Source organism: Papio anubis, chromosome 1 (genome assembly GCF_008728515.1).
Source record: "Papio anubis isolate 15944 chromosome 1, Panubis1.0, whole genome shotgun sequence".
Taxonomy (NCBI): Eukaryota; Metazoa; Chordata; class Mammalia; order Primates; family Cercopithecidae; genus Papio; species Papio anubis.
In genome coordinates this window covers 202,592,795-202,617,632 of record NC_044976.1, presented here as the reverse complement: position 1 = coordinate 202,617,632, position 24,838 = coordinate 202,592,795, and the positions used below count along the sequence as shown (strand labels likewise).

Below are 24,838 nucleotides of genomic sequence, written 5' to 3'. Positions count from 1 at the left end.
AAAGAATCAACGTTTTAACAATATTCAATCTTCCAGTCTGTGAACATGAAATATTATTCCATTTATTTAGATAGTCTTTGGTTTCTTTCTTCAGATTTCTATAGGTTTATAGAAATATAATATAATATATATATCTATATATATATAGATACTACATGTATTTTATTATATTTACACACACATATTTTGTCTTATTTGGTGCTATTGTGGAGGGTGTATTTTTTTTTTTTTTTAATTTTAAACTCCAGTTATTCCTTGCTAGCATATGAGAAAGCAGTTGACTTTTGTTTATTGACTTCGTATAGGGCAGCCTTTCTATGCTGACTTATTAGTTCCCAGACACTTTGTTCTGAATCTTTTTGTTTAGTTTCTTTGTACCAAACTTATAGTTGGTAGTTGGCTCTTTTTAAAAAAAAATTTTGTTGTTGTTGTTGTTGTTGTTTTTAAATCTACTCTAACACTTTGTTTCTTAATTTGTATATTTAGACCATTCACATTTAAATTGGTTGTTGATATAGTTAAATTAATATCTGTCATGTTTGTAACTATACTTTTGATGTTTCAAGACTGTTACGTAAGTGGAATCATACAATATATAACTTTTGGGGATTGTCTTTTTCACTCACTTTTCTAAGATTTTTTCACACAATATTATTCATCCAGGTTGTTGTGGAAATCAGTAATTCATTACTTTTCATTGTCGTAGGTAGTTCCATGCTAAATTTTTAAGGAAAATGCCAGAGTGGCTATACCATTTTATATTTCCACCAGGAATGCATGAGTGATTCATTTTCTCTGCATCCTTGTTAGCATTTTATATTCTCACTATTTTATTTTAACCACTCTGATGGATGTATAATTATATCTCATTGTGGTTTTAATTTACATTTTCATAAAGGTTAGTGATGTGGAATATTGTTTAGGTGCTTATTCTCCATTTGTATATATTCTTCTGTAAACTGACTTCATAGAGTTTTTGTATGATCTAGATTGGATTGTTTGGGTTTTTACTGTTTAATCTTGAGAATTCTTTATATACTCTATTTTTTTTCTTTTTTCTTTTTCTTTTTTCTTTCTTTCTTTCTTTCTTTTTTTTTTTTTGAAATGGAGTCTCAGTCTGTCTCCCAGGCTGGAGTGCAGTGGCATGATCTCGGCTCACTGCAACCTCTGCCTCCTGGGTTCAAGAGATTCTCCTGCCTCAGCCTCCTGAGTAGCTGGGACTACAGGCGCATGCCACCATGCCTGGCTAATTTTTGTAGTTTTAGTAGAGACAGGGTTTTACTGTGTTGGCCAGGCTGGTCTCAAACTCCTGACCTCAGGTGATCTGCCTGCCTCAGCCTCCCAAAGTGCTGGGATTACAGGACTGAGCCATTGTGCCCAGCCCTATATACTCTAGATTTGATTCCCTTGTTAGGTATGTCATCTGCAAATATTTTCTCCCACTCTGTAGCTTGTCTTTTCCTTCTCTTAATAGGGTCTTTCACAGCACAAAAAGTTTTAATTTCAGTGAAGTCTAATTTATCAGTAATTTCTTTTATTCATCATAATTTTGTGTGAAGTACAAAAATCTCTTTGCCTGGTTCTAGACCCCAAGATTTTCTCCTGTTTTTATTTTTATTTTTTTTCCTAAACCATTTTTTTTGTTTTTTGTTTTTTGAGACAAGAGTCTCACTCTGTCACCCAGGCTGGAGTGCAGTGGCAGGATCTCTGCTCACTGCAAGCTCCGCCTCCTGGGTTCACGCCATTTTCCTGCCTCAGCCTCCCGAGTAGCTGGGACTACAGGTGCCCGCCACCACGCCAGGCTAATATTTTTTTTTTTTTAATTTTTAGTAGAGACGGGATTTCACCATGTTAGCCAGGATGGTCTTGATCTCCTGACTTTGTGATCCGCCCACCTTGCCCTCCCAAAGTGTTGAGATTACAGGTGTGAGCCACCGCGCTCGGCCTTTTTTTCCTAAAAGTTTTATACTTTTCATTTTATACTTAAGTCTGTGATCTTTATTGAGCTAATATAAGTTATGATACTTAGGTAAAGGGTTGTTTGCTTTTAACTTTTTTACCTATTTATATCTAATTATTCCAGCATCATTTGTTGAAATGACTGTCTTTCCTTCCTCTAATTGCTTTTGCACCTTGGTCAAAATCAGTTGCTCATGTTTGTGTGAGTATATTTCTGAGTGCTATATTTTATTCTATTGACCCATCCATTTATTCCTCCACCAATACCAAGAAGTCTTGATTACTTTAGTTGTACTGAAAGAGTTGAAATTGGGTAGATGGATTCTTCCCACTTTATTTTTTCCCAACATTGTTTTTGCTGTTCTAGTTACCTTTGCCTTTCCTGTAAATTTTAGGTTAATTTTTACTGCATCTATAAAAAAACATACTTGCTGAGATTTCAATAGGAATTGCTTTAAACTTCTATATCAGTTTAGAGAGAATTGACATCTTTTCTATGTTGAGTCTTCCAATCTGTAACTACAGTAGCCATTTATTTATCTTTTGATTTCTTTCATTAGAGGTTTTTAACTTTTAGCTTATAAATTCTGCACAAGTTTTGTTAGATTTACAACTTACATAATCCTTTTTTTGAGTGGCTATGAATTGAATTGTATGTTCAATTTCAGAATGTATGCTTTCATTGCTGGCATATAGAGATACAATAGATTTTTGTAAGCCTGAATTTACTTACTAGTTTGGGGACGGTTTTTTGTTTGTTTGTTTTTTGTTTTTGTACGTGCCTTGGGATTTTCTCTGTAGGTAACCATGCCATCTGTAGGTAAGGATCATTTTATTTCTTCCTTTCTGATCTGTTTACATTTTACTTCCTTGTCCAGTCTTATTGCACTAGCTAACACCTCCAGCACTATGTCAAATAAGAGTGGTGAGAGTAGATCCCTACCTTCTTCCGGACATTAGAAAGAAGGCATACAACTTTCACCATTAAGTATGAGTAAGTTGTAGTTTTTTGTAGATCTTTATCCAGTCGAGAAAGTTCCCCTTCTATTCCTATTTTTCTAAGCAGTTTTACATAAACGAAAGTTCCATTTTGTCAAATGCTTTTCCTATATTGGATGATGTAACTCTGTGATTTTTATTCTTTATCCTGTTAATAGCATGGATTACATTGATCGATTTTTGAAAATTAAACCAACCTTGCATCCCTGAAACAAAACCCATTTGGTTATGGTCCATAATTCTTCTTAAATGTTTATGAATGCTATTTGTTAATATCTTGTTAAAAATTTTGGTCTATATCAGGAGAGATATTGACCTATATTTTTGTGTATGGGGTTGTGGTTTTTTTTTTTTTTTGGATGGTGTCTCGCTCTGTCGCCCAGGCAGGAGTCCAGTGGCACCATCTTGGCTCACTGCAAGCTCCGCCTCCCGGGTTCATGCCATTCTCCTGCCTCAGTCTCCTGAGTACGGCTAATTTTTTGTATTGTTAGTACAGACGGAGTTTCACCGTGTTAGCCAGGATGGTCTGGATCTCCTGACCTCGTGATCTGCCCGCCTCAGCCTCCCAAAGTGCTGGGATTACAGGCGTGAGCCCTTGCTCCCGACCGGGCGTTGTGGTCTTTTGTGTGTATTGTCTTTGTCTGGTTTTGGTATCAGGGTAATACTGACTTCATAAAGTGAATTGTAGTGTCCCTTCCTCTCCTATTTTCTGGAGAGATTTTGTGGAATTAGCATTAATTCTTTAAACATTTGTTAGAATTCTCCAATTAAGCCATCTGGTCTGGAGAATATTTTGAGGGAGTTTTTAAATTTATAAGTTAAATTTCCATAATACTTGTAGGGATATTCAAATTACCTATTCCATATTGGGTTTTCTGATAGCCATGTTTTGGAAATGATCTGTTTCTTCTAAATTGACAAATTTACTATTATTCTGTTGTACTATGTGTTGTTGTTCATAGTATCCCCTTACTGCCCTTTCTACATCTGCATATTCCTTAGCGATACCTCCTATTTCACTCCTGATATTATTAATTTGTGTTTTTCTTTGTCAGTCTTTCTAGGGATTTCTTAATTTTATTGATCTTTTCAAAGAGCTAACTCTTTGTTTCATTGATTTTATTTTTGTCTTATTTATAATTTCATAGATTTCTGCTTTTATCTTTATTATTTTCTTCTCTTGCTTGGGATTTATTTTGCTCTTCTTTTTTGGGGAGGCTCTTGAGGTGGGATATTGTTATCAATTTGAGACTTTTCTTCTTTTCTAATGTATACATTTAGTGCTATAAATTTCCTTCTGTGCACTGCTTTAGCTGTGCTCCACAGATTTTGAAGTGTTATACATTCATTTTCATTCAATTCAATGTATTTTTCTTGTTTCCCTTAAGACTTCTTCTTTGATCCATGAATTATTTAGAAGTGTGTCATTTTCCGAGGGTTTGGATATGTGTTATCTTTATATTATTCATTTCTAGGTTGATTTCTTTATGGTCTGAGTACACTGTATGATTTCATTTCTTTTCATTTTGTTGAGTTTTTTTGTTTATTTTGGTGTCTATGTGTTTGTGTGTGTGTAGCCTAGTATATGGTCTATCTTTGTATCTGTCCATGAACACTTAAAAAGACTGTGCGTTCTCCTGTTCTTAGGTGGAGTATTCAGTAAAAGTTGATCATATCCTGTTGCATTATAATGTTGTTGAGTTCTGCTGTATTTTTATTTTCTTCTGTCTAATTATTCTATCAACTGTTGAGACTGATGTGTTAAAGTTTCCAATCATAATTGTGATTTGTCTGTTTTTTCTTTCAGTTCTGTCAGTTTCTGCTTCACATATTTTGCATTTCTGTTGTTTGCTATATACACATTTAGGATTGGTAGGTCTTGGGGGATTGATCCTTTTATCATTACATAATGTCTTTTCTGGTCATTTCTTTGCTTTCTCGGAGGTTTATTTGCTAATGATGTCACTGCTCCTGTTTTTGGTTGATATTCACATAATACATATTTTCTCATCCTTTTGCTTTCAAACTGTTCATATCATTACATAGGCAGCATATAATTGAGTTATGGTTGTTATTCCATTCTGCCAATATTTGTCTTTAGTATATTTAGACCATTTCATTTAATATAATTATTGATGTGGTAGTGTTTATGTTTGCCTTTTTTATTGTTGCTGTTTTCACTTTGTTTTTTCTTTATCTTCTTTCTTGTTTCCATGGATTATTTGAACTACATTTTCCACAAGAACTCTCAAGATACTAATCATAGTTTTCTTATATCTCCTGTATGATAATTCTAACATCTATATTATGTTTGACTCTGGTTCTGAGGCTTGCTGGCTCTTTAATTCTTTAAACTATGTTTTTTCTTGCCTTTTGCTATACCCTTAATCTTTTGTTGAAAGTTGAACCTGTTGTATCAGGTAACAGAAACTGAGGTAAGAAAGCATTTGGTGTGAGAATTTATGTTACTCTAAGAGTTAGGCCATGTTACTTTAGCTGTGGATCTCAGAGGCTTCCAATTTTTCTAGTGTCCTTATTTTTGTCTCATCTTGACTTTTGGTTTCCCTTGAAGCTTCTCCTCAGCAACAGTTTATGTCTTGTAGCTCTGTTATCTGTGATCTAGTGTTATTATATTGAGTTTCTGTTGGTGTGCTGGTAAGGTGTGGGGTAGGGGGAGCATTCTATTATCTTCCAATTAAATCTATTTTTAATTGGGCCTGTGTCTCCAGGCTGTGACCTTCACAAATGTTTCCAAAGTGGTAAACTTTTTTTTTTTTTAAATGCCCTCTACTTCCTTCCCTGGTTGTAGTAGTCTCAATGTATTTCCTTGAAGCCCTGACCCCCAATGACTATGTTTCTTCCTCCCTTCCTCTTTCCAGTGAGATAAACCGGAGTAAACTGGTGTGGAAGGAAGTTCTTTCTCCCATGTGGGATCGGCTCCTGCACAGTGCTGTGCTTTGGAGGATAAGCTTGTGTGTTTTGCGTTGTTTAATCTTTCCCACCTCCTACTAGAGCTGTGAGGGGATGTTTCTTGATCTTCACCATGAGAACCTAGTGGGGTTTCTGGAAGTAAAACCCCTGAAAGTATAGGCCCTTCCCTAAGACCATAGTGCCCGTGAGTTTCTTAATCTCATGCTCGGCCACCCTCAGCCTGTAGCACTTCATGAAAATTATCGTTTAAATGTTCCTAGGAGTTTATGGCCACAGCAGCTTTTGCCCCACAGAAGCTAATCTCCGTTGTGACTTTCTGGATGCTCCTGTCGCTCCATAGTCCAGAGTGGCAGTGACTGCTGCAATATCAGTGATCTGGTGGGTCGAGATGAGCCATCAGTTTTCTGTTTATCCAGCTGCTGCTTCTTGTAAAAATAACTTCCAAGCTCTTTACATGCCACAGCAGAAACCAAACGTCTCTCAAGTCTTTCTTTCAAATCACAAGCCAGATTTTGTACCTTCTCTGTCCAAAACCCTGTAATGACTCATGACTTCATACAGAGTAAAAGTCTAACCCGTGACGCTGGCCCAGCACCAACTGGTCTCTGTTCCTACTCTGACCTCCTCTTCTGTTCTTCCTCATGCCCAACCCAGGTAGACTGGCAGTTCCTCCACTATGCCAGACGTGCTGCCACTGGAGACTCCATGCTCTGTTTCCTTTGTCTTTAAATGCTCCTCCCTTGATTTCCACTGGACTCGATCTTCTCTCGAGCCTTTGCTCAGATCTCACCTTTTCAGTCAGGTTTGCCTTGCCCACTCAGTTTCATATTGTAATTTTACCCTACTTCACCGTCCACCCCAGCTTTCCAATCCTTTCACCCTTTTATGTACTTACATTACTTTTTACCTTTTTGTCATGGCCTTCATCATCTTACAACATACTTTATAATTGTTATGATATTATAGTCTCTCCCACTATGATGTTAAGTTCCCTGAAGCAAAAGATCTTTGTCTCTTTTGGTTACTGATAGAACCCCAATTTGCAGAACACAGTCAGGCACAGAGTAGATATGAAATAAAACTCTGGAATGTTGAATATTGGTCTTTTACAATGACTGTTCACTAACATATCCTAAGTCACTTACAGCGGCTGACTTGAATTCAGTGCTATTCGAGTCTGCACAGGCTCAGGAGTAAAGACTGGTTTGCCAGAAGCTCCATGCAGCCACTGCATAGGCAAAACACATTTTCTGGGCTTTCAGGGATACATTTTCACTGTCAGCTGCCACCCAGGATGGTTCAGGGAAAGAATTTCACAAACTTTGCACTATGCCTGAAAACAAAGAACGCACCTCTGGTGCATGTGTGTTCCCAGGAAGACCGGAAATGCCTCAGTGATGAGACCACTGGTGTATTTCTTTCTTTCTTACCTTATGCAACATCTAACAAGAGGCAGGTTCATAATAATTCCTCAGCACATATTGATTGAATTCATTTGAGAGCTTCCGAGATGGAAAACTCTTTTTTGAGAAATAAACTCTTAGCTTGGATGCAGTGGTTGGGTGGCGTTTTATTATTCTAGAGACATGCTGACTCACAGTGATGGGGGAAGGGAGTAAGGGGAGAAGAAAGGCTTTTAGACTAAGCATGTGGATTACTTAGAGTTTCTCCTCTGGCTTCTCAAGGTGTATGTTTTGATTTTCTTGGCTTCTTATGAATCTTGTTCAGCTGTCTAGCTGCTGCCTGCTGTCCTGTTCACAGTGGGGGTTAGCACAGGGCCAGTAGAGCTGGCTCCTGCACTGTGAGTTTGTTCCTCTGCGCTGTCTAGTCATCAGAGTCCCTCTTGCAAAACCAAGAAGAATAAACCACAATCTGCTTCTAGCTGTAAATCTACCCTGGGGATGACAAGCTGATGTCACCCAACTGGCCAGCTCACTGCATTGTGACCACAGCCTGTGGCTGCATTCTTAGTGTTGTGTTGTGTAATTGCAGGAAAGTGCCTGCACAGACCCTACACCTCCCTTAGTTAAAGATTTACAGCCTAACGCATCCACTTTTTTGTCTTCTGCTCCCTAGGACAACACCCACACAGAATGAGGATGATTTCCCTTAACTCAACCCCTGTAAGTTACTGCCGTTCATCTCATGGGAGGGGCTGAAATACATGCTAGCAACTCCTCTTACTTCAAAATAAGAGTCAGCTTTTTCTCCCTATTTGGGACATCAAGCCTAGCATGCAAGACTGAAGATTTTTTTCTTCATTTTTGCTTAATTCTCATGCCAAAGTATACTATAATAAATATGTGAAGTTAGTTATATTGTTCAAAGATGTACACAGGCACATTTATCCCTGCTAATACATCAAAGAAGTGTTTATGAACGCCCATCTTTTTAAAAAGTTTGCATCATTCTCTGCTGAAGGAGCCTGCTCACTGGTTAAATGCTGCAGTCCCTCCGGGCAGTGATGTGCCTTCATTAATAGAACTGAAGAGCCAGAGCTGGTGAATCTTCTAAGGAGCAGGGAAGTAAGATGTGCTTAAGGGACAAAGGCTGCTTGAGTGGCTTCAGGGAATTCAAGACAGGTGACAACTCTAGACTCACTTGCTGAAAGAATTTTGAAAACCTTCCTCATTCAGCACCTGGGAGTGCCCTCTGAAAGGCCCTTCTTAAAATGCTTCCAGAATAGAGAACTCAATCTGGTGAAGAGCCAAGGAAGCCTTTTCCTTGCAAGGCTGACCACTGGCATCTGCCTTCCTGTGCTGGCTGTAGGCGTATTGTTTTATAGGATGTACATTTAGAACCTGCAGATTTCAATTCTGTACCAAGTGCTCATATTTAGGACAAGATCTTCAAGGTCACAGATTTTCCCATTCTTTCTTTCCTTGAACTGGCAGTTTTGGAAGTACTTTGAGTGGTCCAAACCATGGTGTTTCTACCTTAGGTGAAGAAAGGCTATGAATGAGACTGAGATGGTTACTATACAAATTTGAAACATCCAGGGAAGAAGAGGGGATAAATACCTGTCTTACCCAAAAAAGCAGTGACAATTATGAAGATCTGACACGTAAATGAGAATCATGAAGCAATAGGAAAAATTCCATCGAACCCAAGCTCCTGTAGCCCGTTAGCTTGATGAACTGGGACAACACCTGAGGCCTTCAGTCACTTGTTTCACTTTCTGAAAAGCATTTACTGAAATACCTACTATGAGCCTACAAATCTTCTAGAAGATAAAAGTAAAACTGTAAATAATACCAGTGTCTGCTGCCAATGACAGTGCATTCTAATGGGGGATGCCGGAGAGATAGACATATAAAAACTAATTTGGGGTTGGGTGTGGTGGCTCATGACTGTGACCCCAGCACTTTGGGTGGCCGAGGTGGGTGGATCGCTTGAGCTCAGCCATTCGAGACTAGCCTGGACAACATAAGGAGACCCCATCTCTACAAAACATTCAAAAATTAGCTAAGTGTGGTGGTGCTTCTTGGAGAGCTACTTGGGAGGCTGAGGTGGGGTGATCGCTTGAGCCTGGGAGGTTGAGGCTGCAGTGAACCATGATTATGCCACTTCACTCCAGCCTGGACAACAGGGCAAGATTCTGTCTCAAAAAATTAAAAAATGAAAAGTAAATAAATAATTTCGAAACAATCTCATAAGTGCAACCAGTAAAACAACCTGAATGTACTTACAGTGTTCTTGTTCTTAAGCTAAATATGTACATGGATGATCTCATTCAATCTTCACAATAAATTTCTGAGGTAGGTAGCATTACCAGTCTGCTGTGCAGATGAGAAAACTGAGGCTCAGTGGACTGAAACCCATCTCGCAACTAGTAAGAGGCAGACCTAACATCAGAACCTGGGTCTGTCTGGCTCCAACGCCCGTTCTTGCTGCCAAGATTCTGTACAACTTTCCGTGTGATAAAAAATTATATACCAAATATTTTAAGAGTCTCTAGAAAGAGATGTGATTAGGACAGTGGAAAGAAGGATAACAGGATAAACTTTGAGGGGATGTCACTTTGAACTACTTCTTTATTCCATTTCATTTCTTCTACTGACATATTATTTGTGCCGTTTAAAAGTCATTCTCTTATATTAGGAATATAAAAGTTAATTCATCAGTATCTGCCTTTAAAAGTATATGTGTGGTGTCGTTACACTACACAGAAAGTGGTATACTATTTAAATAATATAAATGTAAATATATATTAAATTTAAATAATATTAAATTTCAATAATATTAAATTTAATTAATATTATACCACTTTAATGTAGTGTAAGGAACTTTAACATTTCTCCTTCCCATCCTTCGTGCTATTATTGTCATATACTTATTTTTACATATGCTAAGAACACACAATCCATTGTTTACTATTCTTGCTTTAGAGCAAAATTGCTCTTTCAGAGCAGTTAAAAATTTCTAAACATGATTTTCTTTATTTCATTCCCAATGTTCTATATCTTTGTGTAGATCCAAGTTTCTGACCTACATTATTTTTCTTCTGCCTGAAGAACTTTCTGGAACAGCTCTTGAGTGTAGGTCTGTTGGCAAGGCATTCTGTCAGTTTTGTTTGCATGAGAAAGTAGTTCTCTTACATTTTTGAAATAGATTTTCGCTGGGAATGGAATTCTATGTTGATAGTTCCGCAAGATGGCAGTTCTCCCAACCACCTTAGCACTTTATGGATGTCCCTCTACGACCTGCTGGCTTGCATGTTTTCTGAGGAGTCTTTTGCAGGGCTCACCTTTGTTCTTTGTGGAATGTGTCTTTTTTCTGGCTGCCTTCAAGATTTTCTTTTTGTCGTTTGTTTTCAGCAGTTTGAGTGTATGTCTTTTGTTTCCAGCAGTTGTTGCATGTGGTTTTGTTATTTATTTATTCATTTGTTCATTTGTATATTTATGCTCCTTGGTACTATCTGATCTTCCTTTTTTTTTTTTTTTTTTTCTGTGAGACAGAGTCTCCCTCTGTCTTCAGGCTGGAGTGCAGTGGCACCATCTCAGCTCACTGTAACCTCTGCCTCGTGGGTTCAAGTGATTCTCCTGCCTCAGTCTCCTGAGTAGTTGGGATTACAGGCGTGGGCCACAACCACCCGGCAAATTTTTATATTTTTAGTAGAGATGGGGTTTCTCCCAACCTCAGGTGATCTTCCCACCTGGGCCTCGCAAAGATCTGGGATTACAGGCGTGAGCCACTGCTCCCTGCCTGAGCTTCTGAATCTGTGGTTTGCTGTCTGTCATTTTGGAAATTTTTGGCTATTATTTATTCAATATTTCTTTTGTTCTTCCCTCTTCCTCTTCTCTTTCTGAGGTTCAAAGCATGCATATGTTAGACAATTTGGTATTGCTCTGAGGGTTTTAGATACTCAGTAATGTTTCAGTTTTGAACTCAGTTGTGTTTTGTGTTTTTGTGTGGGCCATTGCTGCTGACCCGTCTTCATGTTCACTGATGATTTCCTCAACTGTGTCCAGTGTGATGAACCTGTGGAAAGAAAGCCTTCTATATCTGTGACTGTGTTTTTCACTTCTATCATTTGCACTTGACTTTTTATTTTATAGTTTCCATCTCTCTGCGGAGATTACGCATTCAACCTTTCATCCTGCGTTGTTTTCCAGTACAGCCCTTAACATATTCATCACAGTTCTTTTAAATCCCCTATCAGATAGTTCCACTCTATGTGTCATCTCTGAGTCTTTCTTTGATTATGGCTTTATCTTCTAGGAGTGAAATTTTTTTCTTGCCCTTTTGTGTGCCTCATAATTTTTGGTTGACAGCTGAATGTTTTGTGGAGGCCCATAGAGACTGAGGTAAATAGTTTTTATGCCTGAAAATGAACATACATTTCCTTCACTAGACTTCTAATATGGGGGGAGGAGTTGAATGAATCTCACTGGGGAGTGGGACAGTGTTGCGCTTCGTTGTTGCTGTGGTTATCCTCAGGGCATCGTGGACCCTGGATTCCTGGAGGGATAACTCGTGTTCAGGTTGGAGAGTGAGGCGGGATTGCCAGAATGAAATCTGCTGGGTCCCCAGCTTTCAGGCTGCACCTCAGAGTGGCTGCGTGCTCTTATACCTTTCCCTGTCCCTCTCCCATTGGTATACGTTTTACTCTTAACTTGCAACATGTTACCTTGGTGGCAGGGGGTGGGACACGGAGGACATTCTGATTAATTTTCTAATGAAACCCCTTGGTCTCAGGGATGTGTCCTCAGCTTTCCTCCCTCTCCCCCATCTGTAATCCTGGGCCCAGCAGGCGTTCCTGCCCCTTCCTCAGAAGGAGGGTTTCTTGTTTTTAAACAATCCCTTCCCCGCAGCTGCAGTGAGTTTTCATCAGTGCCCTAAAGACAACAGCATTTATTGACCTTTCCTCCAGAGATGACAATTTTTGTTCCATCGGAGATATGGGGGAAGGGCCTGGCAGAGCCGCGCACTCCTGTGCATGTCTGCCGTTTCTCCCTTCAGGTCTGTGCCACATCAGACATGTTCTTAGGGTGCCCACCAGTCTTTTCTGTGAACACCCTGTAGAATTCTGAGAGAAAGAGCCGGCAATTTCTATGGCTCCTTGAGGCTTTACACTGTCCCACCAGCCCACACGTAGCTATGTTCACCAACTCGTCAACTCCACCGGCCACAATCTTCCCCCCAGCTTTGGCTGCATCTGGCCTAGGTGAGTGAGCGCTTGTTGTCTCTTTTCCCCTTGAAGGTATCTTCCTCTCCTTAGATTTTGGACTAGCTGTGGTACAGGAAAGGATTCCCAAACCAGACCCCAAAGGAGGATTCTTGGATCTCGCGCAAGAAAGAATTTAGGGTGAGTCTGCAGTAGACAGTGAAAGCAAGTTTATTAAGAAAGTAAAAGAATAAAAGAATGGCTACCCCACAGACAGCACAGCCCAGAAGGCTGCTGGTGGCCCATTTCTATGGTTATTTCTTGAGTATATGCTAAAAAATGAGTATTCATGCCTCCCCTTTTTAGACCATATAGGGTAACTTGCTGACGTTGCCATGGCATTGGTAAACTGTCGTGGCGCTGGTGGGAGTGTAGTAGTGAGGACTACAGAGGTCACGCTCATCCCCATCTTGGTTTTCGTGGGTTTTGGCCGGCTTCTTTGCCTCAACCTGTTTTATCAGCAAAGTCTTTATGACCTGTAATTGGTGCCAACTTCCTATCTCATCCTGTGACTTTGAGTGCCTTAAGTGTCTGGGAATGCAGCCCAGTAGGTTTCAGCCTCATTTTACCCAGCTGCTATTCAAGATGCAGTTGTTCTGGTTCACATGCCTCTAAGAGCTGTCTGCTGTACAACTCAGTTCTATAATGAGCGTTTTAGAAAAGTCACATATTTGAAGTTTGTGGGTTTTTTTTTTTTTTTCATTGTAAGGATGAAAGAAACATGCTTTACAGCTTTGTATATCCCAGAGAAGAAACCAGAAGCCTTTTGAAGTATGTTAATTTAACATGAAATTTGGTATATTAGAGGTTTCTGTTGTCAAATGTCAAAAATACAACTCAAAATTGAAACTACACTGCTTCACATAGCTGGAATGTCCAAGTGTGGATCGTGATTGAGACATAGCCTTACCTAGGACAAACAATGTTAGCAGGGCTCTTTGTTTTTATGAGTCAAGGTCTCTGTCACCCAGGCTGGAATGGAGTGACTTGATCACAGCTCACTGCAGCCTGGATCTCCAGGGCTCGAGTGATTCCTCCTCAGTCTTCTGAGTAGCTGGGACTACAAATTGCACCCAACCTTGTTAATTCAAGTTAAATAAAAAGGCTGTGTAGGCCGGGCATGGTGGCTCAAGCCTGTAATCCCAGCACTTTGGGAGGCCGAGACAGGCGGATCACGAGGTCAGGAGATCGAGACCATCCTGGCTAACACGGTGAAACCCCGTCTCTACTAAAAAATACAAAAAACTAGCCAGGCGAGGTGGTGGGCGCCTGTAGTCCCAGCTACTCGGGAGGCTGAGGCAGGAGAATGGCGTAAACCCGGGAGGCAGAGCTTGAAGTGAGCTGAGATCCGGCCACTGCACTCCAGCCTGGGCGACAGAGCGAGACTCCGTCTCAAAAAAAAAAAAAAAAAGGCTGTGCGTGTTTGTGTCTGTGTGTATATAGTACATGTTCACATGCAGAAAATGCAGGAAGGATAACTGCTCAAATAGTCATTAACTGTGATTGGTACTGGAAGTGAGGTCAGAGTAAAGCAGGTAACAGAAACTTTCACTGTACACTTTGTGTAATTCTGTACTTTTTTAAAAGTGAACTCATATTATTTTGATTTAAAAAGCATAAATGTGGAAAGTTTCAGTGTTTATAAGGGAAAGATTCAGTTACATGGAAAAATCACTACATGAACCATCTCATTCCTGTATATACTAGATTGATGAAATGTTATTACAAATAGAAAAACCTCAGGACAATGTGCAAGTTAGATATCCAGAGAGGTACGCAGGAGATTCGAGGGACAGGAGGGCATTACAAAACGTTGCCTTATAGCTCATACATTAACATTGTTTATCTTGCTGAAATACCATGTGGGTAAAAGCAAGCAGCGTGTATCCTGATAGGAGGTGAATGAACTTGGCTGTCATACCCGTTTCCCAAGGGCAGGATTCGCTACACACAAGATTATAACAGACCTTTAAGAGGGAGGAAGCCTGTAATCCCAGCACTTTGGGAAACCGAGGCAGGCAGATCACGAGGTCAGGAGATCAAGACCATCCTGACTAATACAGTGAAACTCCGTCTCTACTAAAAACACAAAAAGTTAGCTGGGTGTGGTGGCACGTGCCTGCAGTCCCGGCTATTAAGGAGGCTGAGGCAGGAGAATCGCTTGAACCTGGGAGGCAGAGGTTGCAGTGAGCCAAGATTGCATCACTGCACTCCACACTGGGCGAGACTCCATCTCAAATAAAAAAGGAGGAGAGGAAGCTCCCAAAAGCAGAATCCAGGAAGCTGCTTCTCCACAAGGAAGAGAGAGCTAAATAGAATACAGTTCAAAGACGGAGAAGCTGTTTCATATATGGAATAGTTACAGGAAGACTAACATGGAATTAAAGAAGCAGGAAATTGAAAAGGAAGACAGAATGTGTGCATAAACTGTGTCATTTCTTCCACTTCACTCCAAGGTGAAATTAGCAGGATACTTAGAGAACAAAAGCATCTCTCTCACATCAGTCACTTTCATTATCTCCTGTTTCTTCCTTATTGAAGTCCACCCTTGCTTCCTTCCTCAATGGCCCACCTCCCCATACATCCTTAACCTAAAGCTCCATATCGCAACACATGCAGGAACACATAGACCCAGAATTACATTTAGTTCTGAATTCTCAGGGGTCCAGAGGAGACCTTTGAGTTTTGTGCATTCCTGCATCTTGGTAGATTGTAAAATTTCAATGTGCAATGTCTACTTCATTTGCATTTATGGATATGCTAATTAGCAGTCATGAAATATGACCTTAAAATAATGTTTTCTGTCTATTGTGTTCTCTTAAGGGTCTGAATGTGTCTGGCTGCATAAGGTCGGCTAATCAAAGAATCAGGGTTTGTTGCATTTCCTTTATTAATGCCACATTTACTTGCCTAAGTAGCCTACTCCTGCTGGATAATGTCATCCCTGCATTGTTTCTGTTTTTCTTCTTAGTTAAAATTTCCCAAACTCTACTTCACAGATGATAAACTATTACCCCAGGTTCCTTCCTCTCTGCTTATATTTTAGTCTCCCTTAGTAATTTTCTTTTCACTCTTCTATTTTAGGTTAATCAGATTCATCTTGCTTGATGCCTCTTGTCTGAATAATCCTGAGATTCTATTGCTAAGTACGGTGTTTATTGCCATATAGCTCTGGTATCCTCTATGAGGTTTAAAAATAACTCTTTTATGACTAGTTTGTAAGGGATATTTATGAATGGATGTTGAATTCATTTTTTACATCCTTTCTGCACCAATTGAGCAACATACAGTTTTTTTTTTTACTTTCTCAATTTTGTGCATTACATTAACATTTTTTCCTAATACTATATCATTATAAAGTGGACCAAATTTGATGATGGTGTGTTTTTATACATTTATTGATTCATTTTGTAAATATTTCATTCAGAGTTTTTTTTCATTTATATTCATAGATAAGAATATATTTTCTTTCTCATAATATCCTTGTCAAATTTTTACATTAGGAAATAGCCTGCCAACATGGACTGTGAAGCTTTTCTAAGATGCACATTTTAAGGCAATATCTTCTCCTCTACAGATTGCTTTACCTAGGTTCTAAAAGTTCTAATTGGTACTACTGCTTTTCATTGTCATTCATTTTAAAATATGGTCTACTTTTCATTATAATTTATTCTTAACTGTTATTTCCATTGTTTTTATTACATGCAAATCCAAAGGATTGTGATTATTACAATTATTATTTTGCCACCTTTTTATTATTGACTTCTAATTTAATTGCAAAACAGTGTGCATGATATTAATTTTTGGCATGGATCAGACTGCTTTTGTACTTTAGTAAGGCATCAATTGTTGTAAATGTACCTATGTCTGAAAATTATATTTTTTTGGTTGGTTTTAAGATTCTAATACTCATATCTCTTAGATGAAGCTTGTTAATTCTGTTGGTCAAATGTTTCATATGCTTATTTATTGTCTAATTGAACTGTCATTTTCTGAGCTAGGTATCTTAAAATCTTCCCCTATGATTATAGATTTATTAATCTTCCCTTGTAATTCTACCCATTTTTACTTCAGATATTTTTGAGACTACATGGCCAAGTGTATATATTTCAATTATTTTATCTTCCTGGTGACACTCTCCTTTCATCATTATGTACTGCCATTTATTCTATTCTGAGTAAAAGCCTCAATATTTTGCTTACTATTAAAAGAGATAAGGAAACTTTATTTTGGTAAAAATGTATTAATATTTTTTAACATTATTTTACCTAAAAGTTTTAGGTGACTTTAATATTTCTTCTAAATCTAACAAGATTTTAATTTTTAAGGCAGACTGAGAGTCTGTATTTTGATAGGCAAATTTTATCTATTTACATTTGCTGAGATTACTGATATGTTTGGACTTTTTCTACCATGGTATTTTTTGTTGGCTTTATGTTCATGATGCTTTTACTTTGGCTCTCCACCTTTTCTTTCTTACCATCTGTTGAACAAAATGAACTTTTTTGGAACTTTTTTTCCTCTAGTGCTTTGAAAATTGAATACTGTGCTTCTAGCCCTTTAGTGCAATGATTTGCAATATGTGGTGCCCAGATTGGCACCATCAGCATCTCCTGGCTTTTATCCAAAAGTCAGGTGATAACAGATGCTGGTGAGGATGTGGAGAAATGAGAACCCTTGTGCATTATTGGTGGGAATGTTAATTAGTAAACCACTATGGACAACAGTTTGGAAGTTCCTCAAAAAACTAAAAATAGAGTTTCCATATGATCCAGCAATCCCACTGCTGGCTATACGCCCCCAAAGAAGGGAAATCAGTATGTTGAAGAAATGTCTGCACTCCTATGTTTGTTGCAGCACTATTCACGATAGCCAAGATTTGGAAGCAACCGAGGTGTCCATCAATAGGTAAATGGATTTTTTAAAATGTGGTACTTATACACAATGGAGTACTATTCAGCCATAAAAAGAATTCTATCATTTGCAACAACATGGATGGAACTGGGGGTCATTATTTTAAGTAAAAAAAGCTGGGCACAGAAAGACAAACATCATATATTCTCATCTCTTTGTGGGATGTAAAAATCAAAACAATTGAACTCTTAGAGACAGAGAATAGAAGGATGGTTACCAGAGGCTGGGTTGGGGGTAGTAAGGGCACATTGGGAGGAGGTGGTGATGGTTCATTGGTATAAAAAAAATAGAAAAAGTGAATAATACCTAGAGTTTGATAGCATAACAAGGAGACAGTAGTCAATAATAAATTAATTGTACATTTAAAAGTAACTAAAAGAATGTAACTGGATTATTTATAACACAAAGGATACATGCTTGAGGTAGATACCCAATTTACCATGATGTGATTGTTACGTATTGCATGCCTATACCAAAATATCTCGTGTATCCAATAAATATGTACACCTACCATGCACTCACAAAAATTAAAAACTTAAAAACATAATAAATGATGCTGGAAAAACTGGGTATGTGTATTCAGAGGGATGAAACATCTAGTTTCATCCTATCTCTCAGCATACACAAAACTCAAATCAAAGTAGATTAATGACTTAAATATAAGACCTGAAACTATGAAACAACTAATACTAGAAGAAAACACTGGGGAAATGTTTCAGGACATTGGTCTGGGCAAAAATTTATTGAGTAAGGCCTCAAAAGCACAGACAACAAAGGCCAAAATTGGGAAATGGGATTATATCAAGCTGAAAAGCTTCTGCACAGCAAAGGAAAGAATAAACAAAGTGAAGAGACAACCCCCAAAATGGGAGATAAATCTTTGCAAAATATTCAACTGACAAGGGATTAATAACCGAAATATATAAGGAACTAAAACAACTAAATAGCAAAAAAAATTAATAATAATTTTAAAATGGGCAAAAGATCTGAATAGACATTTCTCAAAAGAAGACGTACAAATGGGCAACAAGTATATGAAGAAGTGCTCAACATCACTAATCATCAGAGCAGTAAAACTCAAAACCACAATGAGATATCTCACCCCAGTTAAAATGACAGTTATCTGAAAGTTACAAAGTCTAGCAAGTATGGGGAGAAAGGGTGGTGGGAATGCAAATGAATACAGTCACTATGGAAAACAGTATGCAGGGTCCTCAAAAAGCTAAAACTAGAACTGAAATGTGGTCTGGCCATGCCAAGGCTGGCTATCTATCCAAAAGAGAAGAAATCGCCATTATTAAAAAGATATCTGTGCTCCCATGTTTATGATAGCACTATTCACAACAGCCAAAATATGGAATCAACCTCAGTCCCCATCAGCAGAGGAATGGATAAAGAAACTGTGTATATATACACAGTGGAATTTATTCAACCATAAAACAGAATAAAATCTTGTCAGTTTGCAACAACACGATTGGAACTGGAGGACATTATGTTAAGTGAGATAAACCAGGCTCAGAAAGACAAATGTTGTGTGTTGTCACTCGTGGGAGCCAAAAAAAAAAAAAAATGGATCTCATGCATTTACTCCTGTGAGGAAGTTTTATCTTCCTCCACTACCTTTTATGTTAGTTTCTTGTTTTTAAATTTTCACCCTACTGGAATAGTTTAAATTTAAATCCCACTGCCCTGTATTATGAGGACTTGAGGTTTTGGTGTATCATGGATGACAGATTTTTATCTACTCTACAGCAGGCAGAAGGCAAACTCTGTTTTCTTTTTCCCAACACTGTAAATGAAGTTTTTTATAATTTGCTCTTTATGGACATGGAACCCATTCAAATATGCTAAAACCCAATTCCTCAGCTCCTAAGACCTAGATCCATGTCTGTGTTCCCTTTGGGTCGGCATGGTGTCAGTTCAGACTTAACCATTCTTATTTCAAATTACCTGTTTGCTTCTGACTGTTGCAGGGGCAGTGGTGGGGGGGGTGCCCCCTTTTTTGAGTTAACTATTAATTTATTTTTTTCTTACAACTTCTTTGATTATTTATATTATTTTTATAATGGATGGTATCCTTTACGCATTACCATGCTCCATGAAGCCCATCCATATTTTGCAAAGTCTAATGGATGCTATTTAATGGGCTCCCAACACATTGTCTACTGAGGTAGAATCTGCTTCTGGCCTGAAAGTCACTCTGTAATGAGTTATAACCATTGTCTGAGTAAGTTTTTTACTTTACAAAATTCTGTCTTGTATTGTCAGCTACTATTTGGAAATATTTAATATCCCCAAATTGAATGATCATATTTTCTGTTAATAACTTGTTATTCTGTAGGAGTGGTGCTTCCCCTCCCCCCAAAAATGGTGTCTTACATTTGAGATGTCACTAGCTTTGCTTTTTCTATTCCTTCTTGAACATTTTTCTACTCCCCATATCACCACCTGTGCCTCAAAATGTCTGACGGTTTTCCACAATTCCTTTGTTCCCAGCTTTTAATCCCTCAGCTGGGCTCCCACCTGAATTCATTAATGTGGTTCCCCATGAATCTCCAGATTTCTTCTCATCTCGTCTGCTCCTTTACAAGCACTCAAGAGCCTCAATTTCTTCACTGTTCTGTCACTTTGAACTCCATGCATCTTTAACTCAGCAGCCACTTTCTGCGATGCCTTTCAGCCTTGTATACCCCTTCAAGTTCAAATATTGGTAATTCCAAATTTGGGGTGAAGTTAACTGAAGCTGAGAAGGAACTAACTGAATAAAACAAAATGCAAAAAAAATGGCAAATGATAGAATGAATCTGGGAGATTAGTAAGGATGGAGCAATAGGCTAAAAGGTGATAAGTGGGATTTGGAGAGAAAATTGCACTTTAATCAAATGGATGTATAGCTTCCTAAAACAACACCCAAATATAAGAAAATTCTGTAAGTAGCCAGTTATTTCATTAAAGGAAGGACAATGTGTGTGTGGAGGGGGGTGTCTCCAGAGTGAAGATATGCCTTATTGCAGATGTATTTGCAAGGAAAAGTTTTGGGGTCACCTTTATTTGGAGACATTTCTCTCAAGCTGGTTTGTGTATTTACTATCTATAGCAGAGATATAACAGCACGTCCAGGTCTAATTGAAAAGGTATTTCCAAAATAGGTCGTTTGAAATGAGAGTATTTATGGTGGCTTTCTTTGGGAAACAGCCATTCCATTGTGATTTTCTTTTCTTTTTTTTCTTTTTTGTCGCCTAGGCTGGAGTGCAGTGGCATGATCTCAGCTCACTGAAACCTCTGCTTCCCAGGTTCAAGTGATTCTCCTGCCTCAGCCTCCTAAGTATGGGATTACAGGTGTGTGCCACCACACCTGGCTAATTTTTGTGTTTTTAGTAGAGACGGGGTTTCACCATGTTGGCCAGGCTGTTCTGGAACTCCCGACCTCTGGTGATCCACCTGCCTAGGCCTCCCAAAGTGCTGGGATTACAGGCGTGAGCCACAGTGCCAGGCCCTCATTGTGATTTTCTTTACTCTTTTCCTAGTGTTTTGAGTGGAAAAAACCCAAATGATTTTGTTTTCTCTAATATTCCAGTAACTCATAAAGTTTATTATGCATTTTAATAGGGCTGAGATTTAAGATCTTGGAAGTAGAATGTTAGGAGTGAGATAAGCTTCATAAAAACAAAGACCTCAAACTGTCTAAGGAGATGCAAGTTCATAGCTAATCTAAATGAGATTTCTATTTAAAGTACTTCAATACAATATTATAATGCTTGTGGCCATGCTTACTGGAAAGGTGTTGGTGTGGCTGTTTCCATTAAGTCTTATCTTAAATGTTTCATTATTTTATACACAATGGCCACTGTGGTGCAGGAGGTCCCTCTTCATATACTTTTCTCATTGATGATCAATATTTAGGTTTTCTTTTGTGCTTAGAAATTGCTGTTTTGATACACACTCATTTTAAATTATTTTACCTGATTTTACCCTTAAAGAGAAGGATAAAGTATAAAGGGAAAATATGAAGTTGAATCTTTTTAAACCTGGATCATGTCTCTCCACACTGTAAGAATAAAATACATGAGCCAAATCAATCTTTTTGGAGTTGTACATTCAAGAAGCACAAGTAAGCCAGCAGTCTGCCGTTTTGAGATCCCTCGAGGGTCATCAGGCTTTTTGGGTAGTATCATATTTTATTAATTAGACATTTACACTGAAAAGGATGTTCCAGGGCAGATCAGGTCCTTTTTTATTGTGTATATGAAAGAACGTGGCTGCAGCCATCATTTGTCTGAATCGTGGCTGCAGCTATAGTGTGTGATGTTCATGCTTGTGATCCTGCCCCTCTGCTGTCAGCAGGAAATCTTGGATAAAGGGGACCTTTCTGTAGCTGCTGCATGTCAGGCAGGTTCTTCCCATTGCTGTAGTTCACAGAAGGCCCATGGCCTCTAGGAGGCATGGTAAAGTTGGGTGAAAGAAATGTCACTGGATGGAGAATCAGGAACTTCGATCTCTGGTTTCAGATGGGCCAGTAACTTGCTTCTGATCTAAGCAATCCACTTAACCCCTCTGAGCCTGGTTTCTTTCTCTGAAAAATGAGAGGACCTGGACTTGGTAAGTTTCAGTTTGGGGAATAAGAGGGCTCTAAAATTACTAGGTTGTGAATAAGATATCCACTTGTCCTAACATTTATCAAACTCTTTTGTAACACTTATGTTTCCCAGGCACTGTTCTAAGTCTTTAACAAAGATGAAGCCGTTTCATCCTCAGATGACACTTTGAGGAGGTATTATTATCATCTCCAGTTTATAGATCCAGAAATGTATGACCAGAGATAGAGCTGGGATTCAAACTCAGGCAGCGTGCCCTCAAGCCCATGCTTTTAAATATTGGCACGCGTTAGCATCTGACTCATCTAGAACACATCCTTTTTCCGGTGGGCTTCATAGAGGAGCATCACAATTACTGTGTTGTGGAGGAATCATTACTACAGAAAGAAATGACATTCAGGAGATCTGGCTTCTTCAATGATTGAGAACGGTGGAGTCTGTTTTATGAGCTTCATATTGAAAAGCTTTACAAAGCACGTATTTTATTCTTCACAAAGTTCATGAAAAAAAAAAAAGGCATAGAGAGTCAAAGGAAAAGAACAAGGACACCTGGGGGTTCGGCTGCAATTAGAGCAGAAGAGTGCTTGTATCTGGAATCCTTAGATGTCTGATTACTGGTTTTGCTTATGTGTAAATAGAAGTTGCTGTGCTAAGCAGAAAATGATTGTAATAGATTCATTTAATCATAACGCAGCAAAGTTTAACTTGTTAGAGCTTCAAACTTGCAGATGAAGCTTTCCCTGGGGCAGCCAGTCTGATTGTAGTTGCTGTAACTGACCTACTTATCAGCTTTTTCAAAAGGTGGCTTAAATGCCTCCCAGGATACAGGAATACACAGAAAACCTAACAGGAGTAACTTTCCATAACTCATGATTCATTTTTAGGGCATTTGGGGGCCATGTATCTTATGAGGTAATCTTGTTCATGCTTGCAGTTTTCACCTAGACATGAGTCACAAGATTAATTCTTAATAACTCAACTAAGAATTCTTAATAGTGGGGTGACTAGAAGATTTCAAATCCAGAGGTATTTTTTCTGATAGAGTTTGGTTAGGTATATATGAGCAAGAGAGCCCACCACCACTTTTGCGCTGGTTGGTAACCCAGAAGTCATATCCTCTCTTGGGCCCTTGACGCGTTCCCCTTCTGGTTGGGTTAATGGTGGAGATAAAAGGAAATGATATTGGCTTTTAATGCAAATCGTTGTCTCTTCACAGAAGTGAGTCAAGAGTTTGAAGTTGTGTTAGAACTATCCGTTTCTTGATCTGTAGAAGTCACCTAATGATGGTAAAAAGTAAGGTGGTTGGGAAACGACTGTATTTTATGTAAACTTGTGAGACTGGACCTCAGGTTGACAGACTGAAAGGCTGCTCTTTCAATTGACAAACTCTCAAAGGCACTGGGGGCTGTGGAGTCCCATCTAGAATGGATTCAGGAGGCTGAAATCAACCCCAGGATTAAAACCAAAATGGCCTTTCTGAAATATTCTGGAAACCAATCGAGATCAATCCTCTATGGTTGATGCAAGTGAGTGAGAGCAAAGAAAGTGAAAAGTTATGAGCAAAAAACAAACTCCTCTTTTCCTTGCCTGGAATTCATATTTCCTTATAGTTCCACAAGTCTGATCACATCATCTAGTTTTTCTCTTTCATTTTTCTTTTCTTTGCTTTTTTTATCCTCCCTTTGTCTTCCCTGTTTCCCGTATTTTTTTTATTTCCCTCTCACCACTGCCACCCTCCCTATCATTCTTCCATTCTCTTCTATCTAAAATTCTTCAGCTTTCACCTAAAACTCAGTGCTAGGTTTGTAACTAGAGTCTCTGGTGGACATGTTTCTAGGTCAGGGTTTCTATACATAACCAGATGCCTGCGACTTCTTAAGGATTCTCTATGTTTGCTGTGCCTTTGAGAGACCTTTTATTCTTGGTTCATATACTATGGCCTATCTAATAATGTTTTATTCTACTTTAAAGTTTTTCTCCAAAACCAGAATATTTATGAGAATCAGTAGAGACCAGAAAAGTGAGGCAAAGATTTGGAGAGGATTCTAATTAACCTCCCTTTGCCTTATTACATTTTCATGGAACAAATCAGGGTCACCTCATCTTTTGGTTCCAAAATCACCAGGTTGGCTTTTCACAGAAGGGCTCAGTTATCTTGGTTCCTTGAATGCTTTCTTAATGGCCCCATTGCCCAATCCTTGCCCTCTTTTCATTGTGACCTTCTGTTTTATATAATGGCTATTGAGCCTAATTAAAGATTGTATTTTTTCTTCTCATTTCACATCACGGCCTTGGTGAATGTATTTTATTGTCTCAAATGCTAGCCAGTCTGGGAACAAACATGGCATGCTATTTGAAGTTTTCATTATGGAAGAAGGTCCGATGTGGATTTTGGGGAAAGAAATCCTGGTAGGATACTGACTGACCGCATCTAGAAGTGACAGCAGCAGAATTTTGCATCTGGGATTCATCAGTCACTTCTTAACACAATGCAGAGATCTGAAGCCAGAGTAGTCCATCCTTCTCTATCCTTCCCTGCACATTCATCATCTCCATCTCCAATCAAACCACTGAACAGTTCACCCTATGTGAGGTCTCTCTTCCGTATTTTCGATATCTTCCCAAAACTCGGTTTTTCCTTGTGCTGGCTTGTCTGGCCAGTGCAATAGCTTCATATACTGTCTTAGCTTTCTAAAGTAGTTTGTAACTTGCAATTCAATGGTATGGAGCTATTTTCTCCAGTAGGAGCAGCTGAAGAGGTAAAATGAAATTA

At 38.7% G+C, this 24,838-nt stretch overlaps 1 protein-coding gene across 3 annotated transcripts in view; it reads left to right on the top strand.

Annotated features, from left to right (window-relative positions):
- The window catches only part of PCNX2 (pecanex 2), a 304,697-nt gene that overhangs the window by 166,855 nt on the left and 113,004 nt on the right, over positions 1-24,838 (top strand). The gene's annotated exons all lie outside the window — the stretch shown is intronic.